The 17,380-nt window shown below is 35.9% G+C and overlaps 1 protein-coding gene across 1 annotated transcript in view; it reads left to right on the forward strand.

The window, feature by feature from the left end:
- LUZP2 (leucine zipper protein 2) overlaps window positions 1-17,380 on the forward strand; it is a 182,103-nt gene that overhangs the window by 143,871 nt on the left and 20,852 nt on the right. The window lies entirely within an intron of this gene.

Genomic DNA, 17,380 nt, shown 5'->3' on the forward strand with positions numbered 1-17,380 from the left:
GTACACTGATTGACTTGTTCTTCTGCCCATTCTGGTCCTCAGGGATCTAATGCAGTTAGAAACAACTTTCAGAACAGCATCTTGCTCAAGGCAAACCAGGCTATCTCTGATCCTGTTTTTCAAGATACTGCAGGCAGGGCTTAGGAGCAGGTCAGGGATCAAGCATAGTGTTAGTAAAGACAAAGAACACCTGCCTTCCACTTTTGCTTTGGAGTCTTTGCTTTGGAGATTTCCTTTGACTCTGTAACACACTTTTTCCATCTCTAAAATGGACAATTATATATTCAAGTTGTACTGAAATAATTTATAATATTTTTCTGTGTTTATACTGTTAGAAATAATTTTTTGCTCTGGGGCTTTTTTTTTTCCCATGAGTCACACAGATCTTCAACTTGTGAAGTTTCTGACTAAAATGTTAAAATGATACAGAGCTTGATAAGAAGTGCTTTGTCGTTAAAAAATTTTAATAAAGTCAAGAATCGTAGTGATTAACAACTATCCTGGTAATTTCTAGCTACAGGATTGTATTTTGCTCTTGAATTTGACTGTATAGATCTGGAACAAAGTTGTGATTTCAAATAAAAATGAAAGCTTTATGAAAGGATAACTGAAGAACAAATTAATGTGCCCCTTAAATTCCAATAGCCTTAAAACACTTTCTTGAAATGTAATTAGGAATTACTTACTCATTGCTACTGGTAATCAATTTGTAGTTTCTATATAGCAGCTATTAATATGCAGTGTCATTACAATCATTACAAAAAATGAATCTTTCTTTATGTAATTAATAATGAAATGTAGCTTGAATAAACAGAATATAATTATGGAAAGTGCAAATTTGTTAGGAATCTGGATCTCACCTCGCTAGTCTTGCAATAAGGATTGTAGGTTCCTTGATAACTATTATATAGTAAGAAGCTTTCCTTTCCAAATATTGTCACCTCCAGAAACAAAGCAGTGTATTATTTAATTAAATTGCAAGGTAATATTACATCAGCGCTCATTTAGATTAAGGTCACACACTCCGTGTTCTGCAGGAGAATGGACTCTTCCTTTGGGTCCTGCAGACTGAGCTGTACCCAGAGACCATAGTAGCACATTTTTCCTTATTAATGTGACTTGTAGAATTGTCCGTTCTGTTTTTATCATCCCTCTTTTCAGACTGGAAATGTTTGTGCCTCTGTCATGAAAACATAGGCGTGCTCAAAGATCAGGTCTCGCAAGCTGCTGTGCCTGGCTTTAATGTGCAGTACAGGGTCAAAGGCTCTGACGCGTTTGATCTCTCCTTGGCTTTGCAGATATTACTGCGGTGCGACAAAGGGACTCCAGAGCATTTGAGCGGCTGGGTCTAAGATTAGCATTAGACGTCTGATATTTTGACTGAAAAACAAGATACTCTTCCTTCTTTTTAAATGTCATATAAGTCTTGTATTTAATATTCCCTGCTACAGTCGTTTAAGAATCAGCAATTAGTCTGCTGTGTCCAAATGCCTGAGTAAGTGATACTACCTCTCTAATAGGCACAGCTTACGTTTCTCTGCACTTGGCACATGCCATGAAAATGCCTCAGAAAATAACGGTTTGCAGCCCTGCTCGTCCACACATTGACACCTCATTATTGTAAATCTGTGCATTATCTGTGATTATAAAACAACTGAAATCTGCTACTGGGAAATAGGTTGTCAGGGAATCATAGTCGTTCCAGAATTATAGTCTGTTATAGCATACCCTCTACATCTGACCTGTATTATGGAAGTTTGGGTTTTTTTAATGACATCTCTTCTTATGTATCTGTTCCTGGGTTTGCCTTCCTCTTACCCAGCTAGCTCCAACTATGCATGTGTAGCTTTTTCTTTTTGTTAGATTTGCATGAATGTTTGCGTGAACATAGTAGACTCTATTATTTTTAGGTATATGTAATATGATCAACTAAATGTGGTTTTGTAGGTGAAAATGGGAACTTTTGATGAGCAATGCTTATGTACCTTTCCCTGTCTGATAAGCAGCAGTTTAACCTTTAGGAAAGAAACAGTACTTTGCCTGATCAGTGTCCTACCTCTGTCCAGCCTCAAAATGCTTTCTAAAAAGTCAAATTTATTTTAAAGTTATAATTAAAGAGTACATTGTACAGTGCATCTTTATCACCTGATGGCAATCATGCCTGGGATTGGGATAGAATCCTGTTAAAAAGTGCAAATAAGTAGATCATATATTTGTATTCATAGCTGGTAACTATAATATCTAAGGTTCTTTTAGCATCTTCCCTCATAGTGTTTGTTAGAGATGATATTGAAAACAAAAACATGGTGTAGAAAGGTTAATTAGGCAAGAAAATTGCCAAATTTCTTGTGAAGGTTCATCTGAAAACCTAATTTGCTGTTGATGTATTTCGGTCTTTCTGGAGACGGTGATTTAAAGAAACATAAATCAGAATAAAACTGCTGTTGATGTGGATAGCTCTGGGATTTGGAGTAGTGGTTAGTAACAGGAAATTTTTACATTTAAGCCATAGAAAGAGTTCCCTAAAAGTGATAAAAAGCAGTTACAATCTGGGGTATGTGTTGTGGCATACATTAAACGAGTTGTTAATCTTTACATTTTAAAAGAATGTAAGCTATGGAATTTACCATTTGAAATTGGCACTAATATGTCAGACCAAACCCATTTTACTATGAGCACTCATCCTAATTCTGATGTAAGTGGCAAAAGCATTTACCATTATGAATGAATTTAAGGCTCTGTGCTTATGAGTGCAGTGACACTTAATACTGCAGAGGAAGCCAAGCATAATCAGAAGGTTGGTCATTAATCCTGAGCTGTGTGGTCTTTAACTTTCTAGGATGTTGGCAATTAAATTAATATATTTTCTTTTGCACTGTAATATAGCAGCAGGTGACTATTCCATATTCTATTGGTGGAAAATATTTCTAAATTAGCATAGAGATGGCAGATCTGGCTTTTGTAGCCCTTTTCTTTCTTCATTCCCATTCTGGAGGGCATGAAGAAAGAAAAGGAAATGATGGGAAGAACAAGGACTAAAACTGTGCTCTCCTACAGAACCTCCAGATGGATTTCTAAGGACTCAGAACTTTGCAGGCATTTAAGTACTTCAAGAATATTTCTAACTGATGAGAATTGTAGCTTTTACTCGAATACATGCATTGGGTTATGTAGGCCAGTGTACGTTGTGAATCAGAGTACTGGAACTGACTTCCTTTGAGGCATTTCCTGCTCTAACTGTATCTTGATGTAACAAAAAAATCTGTGAAGTTATAGATCTCTTCTAATTATATGTGGAATGTTTTCTGCCTGCATTTGTTCTAATGCATTTTTTAAATTGAAGTTAACGTTATACTTGGAACACAATTTTATAATGGTAGGTGTCATTCAAACATCTTTGACTGTGCAGTGTAAATATACCTGTGTCCCCAAAGCAACAAAATGAGCTTCAGTAACATTCTGGAAAACTAATGGCAAGCTGAACCACAAGTTAAACACAGAAAAAGCCTCTGCATCCAGCAGCAAAGAGGAACATACAAATAATGGGGAATGCCATGACTGGGATATCAGGATAATAGTGGTTTGTTTGCTCTGCAGTGTTTTTTCCAGATGCAAAAACACTGTTGCATATGTTCCCCAGGTGAATTCTTTCATTATAAATTCCCAGTGTTTTTTGTGCATTTGATGAAGTGCACTATTTGTCTTGGAAATACCCAAGAGTTTCAGACTGGTAAGAAGAAAGTAGCAACCCCTTCCCTGTTGTAGATAGCTTGAAAGAACGACTACCTAGGGACACCACAGCAGTGTCCTAGTCTCATTGTAGAAATGACAGTTTGGTTAAGAATGAGAACTATCCTTGACCGTAACACCTATACGTACTATTACAGACTGAAAGTGGAGTAAGTGTTGCAGTATTGCATGCGTTTTTAAAGCCTTTAAAGATCTCAAAAAAATACAAGGATAAAAATTTACTTTAATTATCTTCTAGAAGAGTTGCCTTTCCTTGTATCAACAGCTGCAGGGAGCTCTTGTTTCTGCCTCAAATATGGTGAATATTGTGGATTCCCGCATACACTGAGTGTAAAAATCCAGAAAAGATAAAGTACTGTAGGCCATGCTCCTTTGATCTGAAAAATAAGTATTCTATTAATTCCCCTGTTAGAATGATGTAGGGGAACTTTATAGTATGTTAAGCTTAAAAAATGTTCTTAAAGGGGAAGGAAGGATGACAGTTTTCTCACTTTCTGGTCAGAGAAGCAACTTTGTTAAAGGGCCTGTTTCAAAAAGGGCATAAAATGTAAGAGACCTGAAACAATGAATGGTGGATTTTAAATAAAAAATGAAGCCTACTTTCTTTGCTGTGGTGCTTAATGAAAATTCTGTGTAACCTTGGGGGGAGGAGGGGAGAAAGCATGGAGCAAAGCTATTCTTTCATTTAAGTGAACTCTAGGATATTAAAGACTAATGCAGATGTCATATGGAGTGTGTTCAAGTTTCATTGGAAATTGACTGTATGCTCACAGCTGAGGCAAAAAAAATTAGTGTGTAGCCTCATGACCTTGTTAGAGAAGCCACTTGAAACTAAGGTCACGAAATAACATACCTGTGGTCAGCTATAAGTAAGCAGTAAGAATGTCCAGGGCAGTGCATTGATTTGTGCTCTCTTAGAACGGTATCGAAGCCTCGGAAAGGCTGCCTCTGGCGCCCCTTTGTGCTTTTCCACTTCTGGTTCCTCCAACTTTGCTTCAGCTAGAGTTAATGAGATATCAATGACACCTGCCATTTCAGTGACCTGCAGTTCATTGCGTTCAGCACTGGGATGGGGAAACCATAATTAGAAAAAGACAATTACTAAATGCAGAGTCAGCCACGTTTGGTAATATGTGATAATGACATACAATCATATAACCCTTTCTTAGCACATAAACGTGATGAGGATAAAATAGCATTGAAAAATGACACTATGCATTGTTTTACAAGGTAATTTCAAAGAAAGTAAGGAATATGTGCATCCATCTACTTGCCATGGAAAATTCAGGTACTAACAGTATGTGTAAGGTTAATGTAGTAAGAAATTTGTTTTTAAAAATAAAAAATGTGTAATGTAATTGCAGGAGCATGGCTAGCATAACCTATCTCTTCATGGAAGTCTCTACTCTTTGGCTTTTTGTGTCTCTCTGTAGGCTTACAGATTTAATCTCATTACAATCAAATAGATGCCAGCTATAGTCTTGTATTTTTCCTGTAATGAATCATCACTGAATGATTCATACCAGAATGACAACTCCTCCTTGTATCCCTTGTTTCATTGTATGAATCTACTTCAGTATGAGTGTGTTTATGCTATTTTCTCAGAAAACTTCTACACGTCTAGTCCTTGTTCTTCAGTGACTAATTTTTAATAGACTTTTATTATGTACTGGAAACCGTTTAACACCACAGATTAAATTGAAAGGTGAAGCTGTTTGATTTTATTGCTCACTTTAAAGAAGTCTTCATTAATAGCACATTATCTTGATAGTAAATTAGTGCTAGAGGTTTTTTCCAACTGAGTATAATCAAGGGAAATGGGGGGGGAAAAGGCCCCTGACATCTCTTATTTAGCCCATATTGTAAGCCATTATCGTTCTCGTTCAAGCTGTCGTGGCACGATCTTCATAATTGCCTTCACTTTGTAGATTACCTGTTTGACCTCACTCTTTGTCACAGTGCAAATAGCCAAATGTTCCATCATAATTTATACTGAGTAAAAATACTATCTAAGTAGGAATTACTGGTATTACCCCAGGGTTCCCAGGACTCTAAAATTAGTAATGGGCTAATGGGATGAGGAAGGAACTGGTAACCACTTATTACCACTCTTTCTGACTGATTTGCCTTTGCATGAAGTACTCCAGAGAATATCCTGTTTTTAATTAATATCTTTACTTACTGCATGTTTCTGTAAAGTCTTGCTCAATCTAGTACATAATTTGTCATAAAAATACTGTGAATTACTGTTTGATAATGGTGGAATAGTGATGTGACCAGATTCAATTTAAATTTCTATAGAGATGTTAAATAACTTCAAAACAGGCCTTTAGGTATAGCTAATGGATTTGCTAATGGGCCCAGGGATTAACAAAGAGTTTATAGCTGTCCATCTTCCCAAGTTCTGCTTGAGTCTGAAAACAGCTCCCAGTGCTAGAACAGCTTAGGCTTTGCTGTTTTGGACAAGTTTTCTTTTCTTTTTGTGAAAAGGTAGAAAGAAAATGGTATCTCCTAACTTATATTTCAAATGTTATTATTTTAGATGTGTTTCCCCTCCCCTACTCATGTCTTATAGCAAGTAATGATCTTTTTCAACAATTTTTCTTTTCTGGTGGTAGCTCAGGTGATTGGGGAAATGCACAGTATTTCTCATTTTTGTTGCATTTAGCAGAAAGATGATAACACAGTTTTATCTTACAACTTTCCTAACTGACATCTTTGTTACATGATCTATCTATTTATATATATATATATATAAAATGTATATGCAGGCTGCTATTGTAATGCTCCATTTTTTGATGAGAAAAATGGAAAAGAAAGTGTATACGCCTGTGCAGTTGCACATTAGTGAACAAATTTTAAGATTTATTAGAATTATTTTTTTTCGAACAATATGTTAGGTGTAAAAGAATATATAAAATGTGCAGATGAGGTAATTGATCATTTTAAGTGGCTTACCAGCTTGAATGTAATTGTGAGAGTACTTCCAAAAGAATTCAGCTACTCAAGGATGCATTAATGATAATTATTAATGTCCTTACCCTATATATAATATGTATTATTAATCCACTGTTACAAAGTTGCACATGGTATATTTGTATGGGGACAATTGGGAAACATTAGGAATGCATTAAAGTTTTAAAGTTCATTGCTTTGAGCAAAGAATGATTTGGAAAATACAAAGAAATATCATCAACTGACTCTTGACTGACTCTTGAGAACAAAGCACTTTGACCATAAAAAAGAATTAAGTAGCATCCAATTTTATATTACGTTGAATCATCAGGCATAAGAAAAGCAGAATGTGCCAAACACAAGGCATTCAATTGCAATTTAGTTTTGACCAATTGAAGAAATCACCTGCTGGCCTAACGCTGAAGTCATATCATATCTCCCAGAGTTATGAAACTGCTTCTCATTTTATATTTATTGTTTTACAAATCTAAAATGTTATTTATATTATTTTCAATAGGAAGATAACACAGTCTGAGTGAATGTCCTCTCATATATTGAAAAAGAGGACATTCAATTAAAACAAACAAAAACCCTTAGCATCAAGCCACAATTTATTCAAATATTAAAAGGTTAAATGGATGATACTCAATTTGAATAGGTGAAGTGAATTTGATGACAAATGGAGGTGGAAAATAAATGCATATTTAATATTTTCTATTATTATTTTGAGAAAGTTTGTGCATTATTTATGGAGTCATATTGTCTAATATCTTTAAAATATAATAGTCTTGGTCTCTGATGTAACTGTAGCCATGTATTGACAGAGATTTCTTTTATGAGAAGGGCTTAAAAACAAAGAGAGTTGGATGCTAGAGTGTATGAACTTTGGAAAAGGCTACCTCTTCTTACCTTTTTTTCCCACTCAACAAGAAACCCTCTTTTAGGGCATAATCAGGGAAAAAGTCAGGGAAAAGGAAAAGCATTTCTCTTGGTGACCTCATTATTTCTGAAACTTTGCTTATGCTTCAGCAGATTTCCAATTTCACTGAAACTCTTCCTGGTGTCTCTAATTCTTCTGAGGCTTGGACCTCTGTGGCCTTACCTTCCTTCAAATACAAGTGCTCGTCTCTGTGACTGTAACTTCTGTAGCTGCTTATGTGCATTCAGAAGGGCTGTTATTGCCTATAAAGTGTACCCTGACACTGTGTTATTTCTGCTCTGAAATGTAAGAAATGTTATATAACATTTGTTATCCCACAACTAATGGCTTTTTCCTGTGCAAAGGCTGTGGAAAACCAAGACTGTCATTGGAATAATGTGTTTATTCAGTGGTTTCAGTTTCCTAGGTATTATTAAGTCAAAAAAAAAAAAAAAATCTTAAACATACACTTACCTAAGTATCTTAAAGCTATGTGAAAGAAAGTTTTGATGTTTTTTGCCTTTACAATGAAGGATAGATTATTTCTAAACTTCAAGCATCACAGAAAAGCAAAAGAAACATGTAAAGGCGGTCAGGGCGGTTTTAGCAGATGAGCTGAGTGAGCCTAAACAGTCTTCACTTCCCTGCTGCCATCCTTCCTCAGAAGCAGCAAGCAGATGATGTTTTGCAAGGCAGCAAGCCTTTTCCGTCCAATCTGACACGGATCTGCCCATCTTGTTGGCCTGTTGCTATCAGGTTTGACTTCAGACTTGCAGACTTCTGAGTAAGAAGTCAACATAATTGCTTTTCTAGTGTGGAGAATAACTACCTGGAATAGCTTTTGGTGATATTTTCTGAAGGTAGAACAAAGAAAAGTACTTTCTGTAGAGGTTTATTTATGTTTGTGTGTATTGCCTAACTACATTAATTAAATTGATCTGTTGTTCTGAGGCAAGATTGATTGGAAATAGAGGCTGGGACCACTCTTTAAGTGAAGTAATGAGTATTTAGCAGACAATGTCAGGTGGTGAACAGTGCCTGCAAATGCAAGAACAACACCAAAATGATGACTTTTCTCTGGACTGGTTTGTAATTGTAAGAGACTACTGAACTAGATTTCTTTTTCTAGTAAAACAAATTGAACTAAGAGTTGTTGAACTAAGAGTTGCCAAAGATTAGTCAAATTTTTAGAAAGAACGGGAATCACATTAAAATTAGCGCTTTCTTTGGAAGAATAATTTTATAAAATTATATTTCACGTGATGTGTGGCAGCAGTTAAAGTCATGCAGTCAATGGCGGGAGTCTGGTAAGGATATACTGTAAGGATACAGAAAGGAGAATAAAGATTTTCAATAACAACTGCAGTAATACTATTAAAGGTAGAGATTTTTCTCAAACCGGTGAAAACCACAGAAACTTTCCAGCAAAAAAAAAATATATTTCTTTAATACAAAACTCAACTGTTGTCAAAACTAAACATGTGTGTATGGGGGCATATATCTATATATGTTTATTTGTATCCTTAAATATCTACCCATCTCTCTAGATATCCTTGAATTTTGCATACTACAAAATATTTAGATATTGCAACTTGCCTGATCTGTAAGAATACAGACATTAAAGTTCAGTAATCATTATAGGAATGGAAATTGCAGGCTTAGATCTAAATTATACATGTAATTATTATTTATAGATATACCTCTATTGGCAAATATTTCTTTAATGATGCTGACTATATTTGTGATGATCCAACAAAAACTTTTGTTTTTTAACACTTAATTAATTCAATTTTCTTTTCTTGATATTTTAGCTACAGAAACATTTCTAGTAAACATCTAGAGCTACTGCTGCACAAATGAGTATCATAAAAATCTTGAAATCCGTGTCAAGTCAGCTAGTTGCATTCTGACAATAGACATAAGCGCTCATGACTAGCTAGGCCACTTGAAAGCTATACTTCTACCTATCACCACTCTGTAATACCATATGGGAGTAATATATTGACATCAGGGAAATTTGATAGTTTACACTATGAATTTATTATATTGTGATAAATTTTAAGGACTAAAAAAACCTTGGAGATGGATAGTCTCACCTAGCATAATATTGACCACATTTTTTTCCATAAATAATTTAATACCTAGCTTGAGAATTTTATTCCACTAGTTTTCCAGTTCTTTATAGAACTATAAACTCTTTAACTTAATGCTTTTATCCATACCCTCAATACCAGAAATTCAGCAAAAACGCAGGTGTTAAACACCTAATTCAGACTCCCTCCAATCTTTCGATGTTGTCATCTGATGAAATTTCTTAAGGGAAGGTTCTGCCTGTCCATACGTGGACATTCATTGAAAGAAAAAAACAAGTAACTCTCCCTCTCCTTCTACAGACTGTAGTTCAGCTCGACAGAACCACAGCCACTGCTTGTTCTCTTGTTTTCCTTGAGTGCATTTTGATATTTAGGTATTAGATGGAAGAGCTGAATAGTTAAAATCTAGACCAGGATGGTAAATTTCATTAGTCATAGTTTAGCATCTGACGTACTGTATCATAGTTCCTGAGTACTCCTGGAAGCTGTCAGCTTCTTAGAACAAAATGCCTCCTGAGGATCTAGGACTTTGCTGTCCAGCTCATTACTATTTATTATTAAAATTGAACTAATGTGAATTAAACTCTTTCCAAACACGTGGAAAGATGTATTTTGTACTTCTAAAAACATGTAGCAAAATGTCCTCAGCTGTCAAGCCCTTTTCTGTCTTCAAGTTTATGTTGTAGTTACAGTAATAAACAGTAACCCTAGCTATCTTTAATTTAGCTCTCCTGACTATCCAGAGCTCTCCAGCTCCAGCCCTAGCAGATGGGAAAGATGGCAGATACAGCCAAAGAAGCAAGGAAAACCAGCGCTATAGCTGTTTTAAAGCTACCTCTGTCCAGCCACGGCAACGTACAGCTCGGTCGATGGCTGCTCTCCCAGGTCTGCTGGCAGGTTCTGCAGCCTGTGCTGCAGTGAAGACACTAAGACACTGCTATGATTATGTGTACCTTTTTTTTTTTTTTTTTTTTTTTTTTTTTTTTTTTTTTTTTTTTTGAATTGTGTGATTGTGTGGCTCCTCTTTCTTAAAGTATTTTTTTCCTACTGTGTTCAGGAGCTTTAGTCACAATCTGATGTGCTCAGACTTTATTTATTTAAGGAATATTTCAGAGTTTCTTCAGTAGCTGGTTGCTTGATTCTCAACAAGACTGTAGATAAATTTTTCTGATATCAGCAGACCTGTGAGGGGCAAATGGCCTTATTTTCCAGGAACAGATGATAAGCTCTGCTTGCAAGGACAAATAACAGCTCACAGACGATAAAGAGATGAATTCGTTTTAGAAAGGAAAGCTTTCTTGTACTTAAATTAAAAAAGCACAGTAAAAAGTTCAATAAGCTTCTAAAATAGATACTCTGCAATAGAAGCACATATGTATCAAGTAGACCCAGGAATGGCTCTGCAAACAATAACAGTTATACCGTCTTGTTCCTCTATTTAGTCTGCTATATTTGCCATTTCCTTTTCTTTATTACTTTTTTTCTGATATTTTCCATGTTGTTGCTGCTGCTTCTGCTTTCTTTAAAGAAATCAGAACAAAATATATCCACAAAGTATATCCACAAGCTCTACACGCACCCCCTACACATAATTTCTCTCAAACTCTGTAGAGTACTTAAAGGATTTTTGCTAAGACCTCTGTATCCTTTCTTCTGTTGTACTTTGAGGTTACTTAAAGTGAATGAGGTATGGGCTCATTTAATTATTTTAACCTTCTATTTATCTTCTCTCATGTTTTGTAGCTCCTGAAATGAATTCCCAGAGAATTTACCATACTCCCCACCTCATCACTGTTGTTAAAACATGAATATTTCTAATTTTTAAATATATATATTTCCACTTCAATTACTTTTTGAAAATACTTCTACCATAAAGGAATATCTGTAATTGAAATATCCACCACAGGTTAAACTGAAACCATCCTGGTTTTGAATTGCAACTACTACTTTTGTATTGCAAGACCATCATCTTGGTCCAGAGTAAAGATTTTCTGTTCGTTGAATTTCTTGAATCTATCACGTCAAGTACCATTAGAATTAAAACATCAATATTTATACTTTTTTATATAGAGATAATATGTTTACTTACAGTGATTACTGTATTTTCTCCTTTCTGACAAATCGTGTCTTTCGTTAACCTTTGCATGTTAAGAATCTATTCTCCTATGCTTATATGAATATCAGTGATCCACGTTATGAGACAAATTTATCCCATTGTCATAAACAAACTGCATAAGTATATAGCAAAGGCTGTTGGTCAGATCTTGTCTAGGAGAAAAGGTGAATAAGGGGAAAATTTAGGGGGTCAGTATTAATAATTTTCATGCGGTGAAACAGTTTCAGTCACTGAATGGTAGAGATGCCAGCTCTGAGTCAAAGCTCCATTAGCTGCTCACTGAACACAAAAGAGCAACAAAATATATGTGCAAATAAGATTGAGATTGTTCAAATAGGAAATTGCTCAAATTAGTACTAAATAAGCTGAAAAGAAGCTATATTTATTTATGCCAAAGATGTCTATTGCAACAAATCAATGATAAAAACATACGGATTATATTTCACATGCCTCATCCCGAATTCCCGAATTCCAAGCTTTACTGTAATCTTGGATTACTGTGAAAAGCCTGAGCAGATCACAGATGGATGGGTGAGTCCAAAAATTAAAAAAAAAAAAAAAAAAAAAAAAAAAAAAAAAAAAGCATACGTAGAAATGTGAAGTGAAATAATTTTGATAACACTCCCAGTATACTAAAATTGGATGAAAGAGGAGGAAAACCTCCTAATCTTTAGGTTCAAGGATGTCTTTGAAATCAGATGACTAAGAAAAGTGCAAAATTCATAGAGGAGCTAATATGAAAACTTAGAACTATTTGTGAATTATTTTGCTTATGACACCATCGGTACGTGGGTATGAAATACCTCCTCAGTTGAGAAACATGAATAGACTACGGAGCAAATGCTTCAGCAGTGTAAGGCAGCACAGCTTACTAAGCTGACAACTTGGTCTAAATTATTACTGATCCAGAGTGGATATATGGCACTTTTTTTATGACAACTTTTTCTTGTGTGTCGTGTGTCCTTGCTTCTGTCATATATTGTTTTTAAGAGAGGGACAATAACCAATTGCAGCCCCCCTCCTCTTTACTTACAAGGCAGGAAAATAAAAATGAAGGGTAGTTCTTGCTCTTTTATATTCAGCAGTGTTATTCTGTCAAAGCTGTATTCGTGGAGAAACAGTGAAGAAGATGCTTAGAACAACTTCTGTGTGTTTCGTGTACATTCTCAGTGGTGTTTCCTTAATCAGGGCCCTGCAGATTGCCCTGGAAACCCTTTAGGTTAAACCAGGAGTTTCACACACAGGGCTTTGGTCTGCTGTGCATCCATATACATCTACAGTCTGTAGATGTGCATTTGTATACATCTGTATACGTATACGTCTGCTTGCCCTAAAAAGTGTAGTTAAAATCCACCATACCTGTTCTTAAGCTTTGCAGATATTTTTCTTCACTTGCAAGTTTTCCTTTGGAAGAAGGGTGTATATGAATGTTTATGTTTTTTAGAAGTTCAAGTCCTGATCTTGTTGTTCATTATTTGCTGAGTAAATGTATTAAAATTGATTGCAACCCTTGAGACTTTTTTTTTTTCTTTTGAGGAGACAATTTACTACTTTTCACACTGTTGTATTCCAAAGCCCTTTGAAACAAGAGGTACTCCTGAAATGGTTTACACAGAAAAAAGAAACAGCCTGTCAGCATTTGGAAACATCTTATATGCAATCAAAACTATAGGTGTTTCTACTATATTACGTATTATAGGACTTTTCTAACATGTCATTTCTTTATTTTTAAAATACAGTAAGCCTTCTGGTTGCTTTAGAATAGCTGGAATTGATAACATGATAATGTTTTACAAAAACATAGTCCAAATTCTCAGCTGATTTACATCAATATTACATCAACATAATGGTGATTCATATGAATATTCCACTCTTAAAGTGGCTGGTTATTTCTGAATTAATATCAGTGACCTGAGGCAGAAAATTTCATACTTCTAGCTCTCAAATATTTGACTGAGAAATAGTGAAAAATTTGTAAGGTTTCTGAGACTGCTTAGCTAAAGATGTAAGTACTGAAGAAGTTACTCTTGACTTGTCTATAACTAAAAGGACTTTTATAACTGCTGCTGTTTCGTATTTAGAGTTTTTAAAAGAAGATATACATCTTAGTATATCCTACACTCAGCAATGTTTGCAGAGTTAGGGCAACTGTGTTCAGTTGTTTATTTTATGTTAGTGTACTACTAAGAAAAATACCAGAAAGGCTTACATGATAATACAGCTATTATAGAATACCTTATGAATTAATTATTTACGTGTTGGCATCATCCACCGTTTAGAAAATCACAGAGGTACATGGGTTAGAGCCTAAGCTCAGTTGTGGAAATGATAACCTCGAAAGAGCTAAGTGCCTCCCATTCAATTTCCCATTGTGAAGCTGAAACTGTGATTGGGACTATCATGAAGCTTAGCATAGCTGTAGTTCCAAAATGTTAGACACTGGAAGAAAAAAAATACATATTTTGCTGGTTCCCTCATTCATCTTCCTTCATGCTTCTGTCAGGATGTGACAGTGCAGTGGCCTAGATAATTTCAAAGGCACAAAGGAAAGCTTCATGTCCAACTCCCGCTGCAAATCAAATGGGAGAAAAATTCTATGTTTCCTGTGAGAGTGAAAATGCAACATCTCAAGTATGTGATTTCATGATTAGACTAGCCTCAATAGAGTTGCATAAAATGTCTCAATATGAATTCGGTGCTAAAAATAGCAGAGGCACATCTTTATTTGAACTACAGTAGAAAATAAAGTTACTGACTTACATAGAAATTCCGCTTAAAAGGCAGTAAGGTGATTACATAAATATCAAAAGCAATTACATTTAGTCAAGGTGCCATTGTGCCCAGATATTTACAGCGCATGCAGCGTGTTATATCGCACAAGCTGATCCGAGATCTCCAGGCAAGCAAATCTAAATCACTATTAGGAAGACATCTAAAAATGCAGCTTATCTCTAGATATATCACTTATAGATTAAAATGTATATATTATTTATTGAAGAAGAATTTTTTTTTCTAGGTGAACTTTAATAGATTACTGGGGGCGCAAGAGAAATAAGGAATACTGATGTGACGTAGATACCTTAATACATAACACAAATGGTAGTCTGGGGTCGCTCTGCTGTGCGATACAGCGCTGTACAACCGGTGCTCTGTCGTTGACTATTTGCTTGCAGTAATTATTGCAGTTGGGTCTGTTTACTTTTCAAAATAATGCATTTCCAAAGCTCTAATACTTCTATGCAAAATGTAAACTATACAGTTGACTTGCCATCCTGATCTATATGTCTTCCCTTCTTCATGTTTTAGATGTTTCTCAAGTCTCGGTAACTGTATGCGCTTGATACTGCACAGGCCTAAAAGAATACTTGTGCTCGTTTGGAGGTGCAATTATTTCTCTGTTCTATCCCAATATTCTTAATTTTGATTGACTCTTACTCATTTACAGTCCTTGTGTGGAGTAAGCCATGTAAGATACAGTGTTCTATTCCTATTATTTCCGCTGATTACATGACCCTGTGGTTTGCCATGCTGTACATCAGTTTGCCCATCTGTAAAATCTAGTGAAAAACACTGCAGGAGAGCTGTTTTTAGCATGCTGACTGGTATCAGGACCTCAGGTGGACCTTTTTTCCTGTTTCAAATAGGTAACAATTTTTGATGGAATAAGCAGGAATTAAAAATGGAGGTATAAGATGGAGACAGCTCTGTGTGGGTACCTCTATTTGCTCTTATTATTTTCCATGTCATGAAGACATATTATCATATTTCCAAAGTATTCTCTATCTGTTCTTTCTCGCTTATCATTTGTTTCTAATACCGATTTCATTTTTTATATTACAGTGGTTGCCTTTCTCATATGCATTATTTAATATTTTTTTTAATGAGCAGCACTATCTAGCTGATGAATTTTCAGCTACTCGAAGGCTCTGATTTGCATCAGAGTCAGGCAAGCCAGCGCTCTGTATCTCCCTTTCTTTCTCCTCCCTACCCCACCTCTTTCCCCTTCTTTACGTAAATTGTAAGTAGTCTAAAGATGGTGATACAGTTACTATGTCACAGTGTCAACTCGCCTTCTCAGGATGACTGTCTTGAAGGTGCACTGGGACAAACTCTTAAAATCTGTTATTTATACTTAGAAAGATCTTCTGGAAATGAAGTCTGTGCAATATGTTGCTAGACAGTCACAGAAGACCCTGAAAGTCATGCTGCAGTTTGCCCTTTCTTGGGCTTCAAAAAGATACCTAAAAACAAAATTTGAAGGACTTTTTTGTTTGATAATATAAGATAGCAAAACATGACAGACCTAATCTTACGTTTAAAAAATTACTAGAAAAAATTTGAGTTACGGGGCTTTAGATTAGGCCTGTAGCATGAGATCACGTTTCACAGAATTGATTCTTTGAAAAATTACAGGCTATGGAAAGAAGATACAGGTTTTATGGTGTGTGGTTATGTAATCATTTCTCAAGTTGCCCCTTACAGACCAAGTTTTATCTTTATAAAATTCTTTTGCTTGACTTAGAGAAGCAACAAAGTAAAAGTTTATAATTGAAATACAATTGATTAATGATACAGATGTCAGGAGTCTAATAGTAAATTCCTTGACAGTACAATAAATCAACAAAGTCCCCCCATGCTGTATAATAAATCCAGTAATATTTAGAGGCAAAAATGTGTAGCACTTTCAGATAATAAATGTAATTCTTTCCTTGGCCACCTTAGAGATTATTCTACTTTTCCTTTTAAATAAGTAATATTGTTTTGGGTGTATTGGGTGCACTGAAGTGCAATGGAAGCAGTTTAACAACGATATTTTTAGATGGTTAAATAGCTCAACAGCATATAAACACTTGCCTGATACCAGTAGAGGTTTTAGGATCCATTCCTCCTGAGCGACTTATGCAAAGCCTGCCTGCAGACTTGAGCAGTGCACTGTAGGATGAATTATAAAAATATCTGCAGTGTAACTTTGCAGCAACCCAGGGACCTCACTGTAGTGCTATGAAATCTGAACTCAGGTACTGAAATGCTGTAACGCTGCGCAAGTGTTTTCCTTAAAATCCATGACAGAACAGAAAATTAATCCAAGGGCAATCTCAGTCTAGACAGGTCGTCGCGGGAGTCCTCGGCTGTTGCTGCAAGGCCCCGCTCCGCTTCCGCTGGAGCAGCTCCGCGGCGCCCAGGCGTTGGCAGGACCGAGCCCCGGAGGTGCGGTGCAGAGGTGCAGAGCTGCTCCAGCAGCTTTCCCACGGCGGTCGGCTCTCCCCCAAACGCACAGCGTGCGTGCAGCTCGCTGGAGGAGGGCTAGCCTTCAGAAAACGCCTGTGTCGTTGGCCTGGTTGACTTCAAAGAAGCCAAACTGTGCAGCAATAAAACGTGTCTCTCTCTCTCCTATAAAAGGCAGGATTAACAAAAGCTCGGCCTGCGGATGGAGTAGAGCAGATCTGATGGGACGTGTTACTTTTTCTAACTGGGTTATATGAACCATAATTTAGTATTTGTTCTTTAAGGGACAAACTTTCATTTATTGAATTACACTCGTGAAAT

This window comes from Rhea pennata, chromosome 5, assembly GCF_028389875.1.
Source record: "Rhea pennata isolate bPtePen1 chromosome 5, bPtePen1.pri, whole genome shotgun sequence".
Taxonomy (NCBI): domain Eukaryota; kingdom Metazoa; phylum Chordata; class Aves; order Rheiformes; family Rheidae; genus Rhea; species Rhea pennata.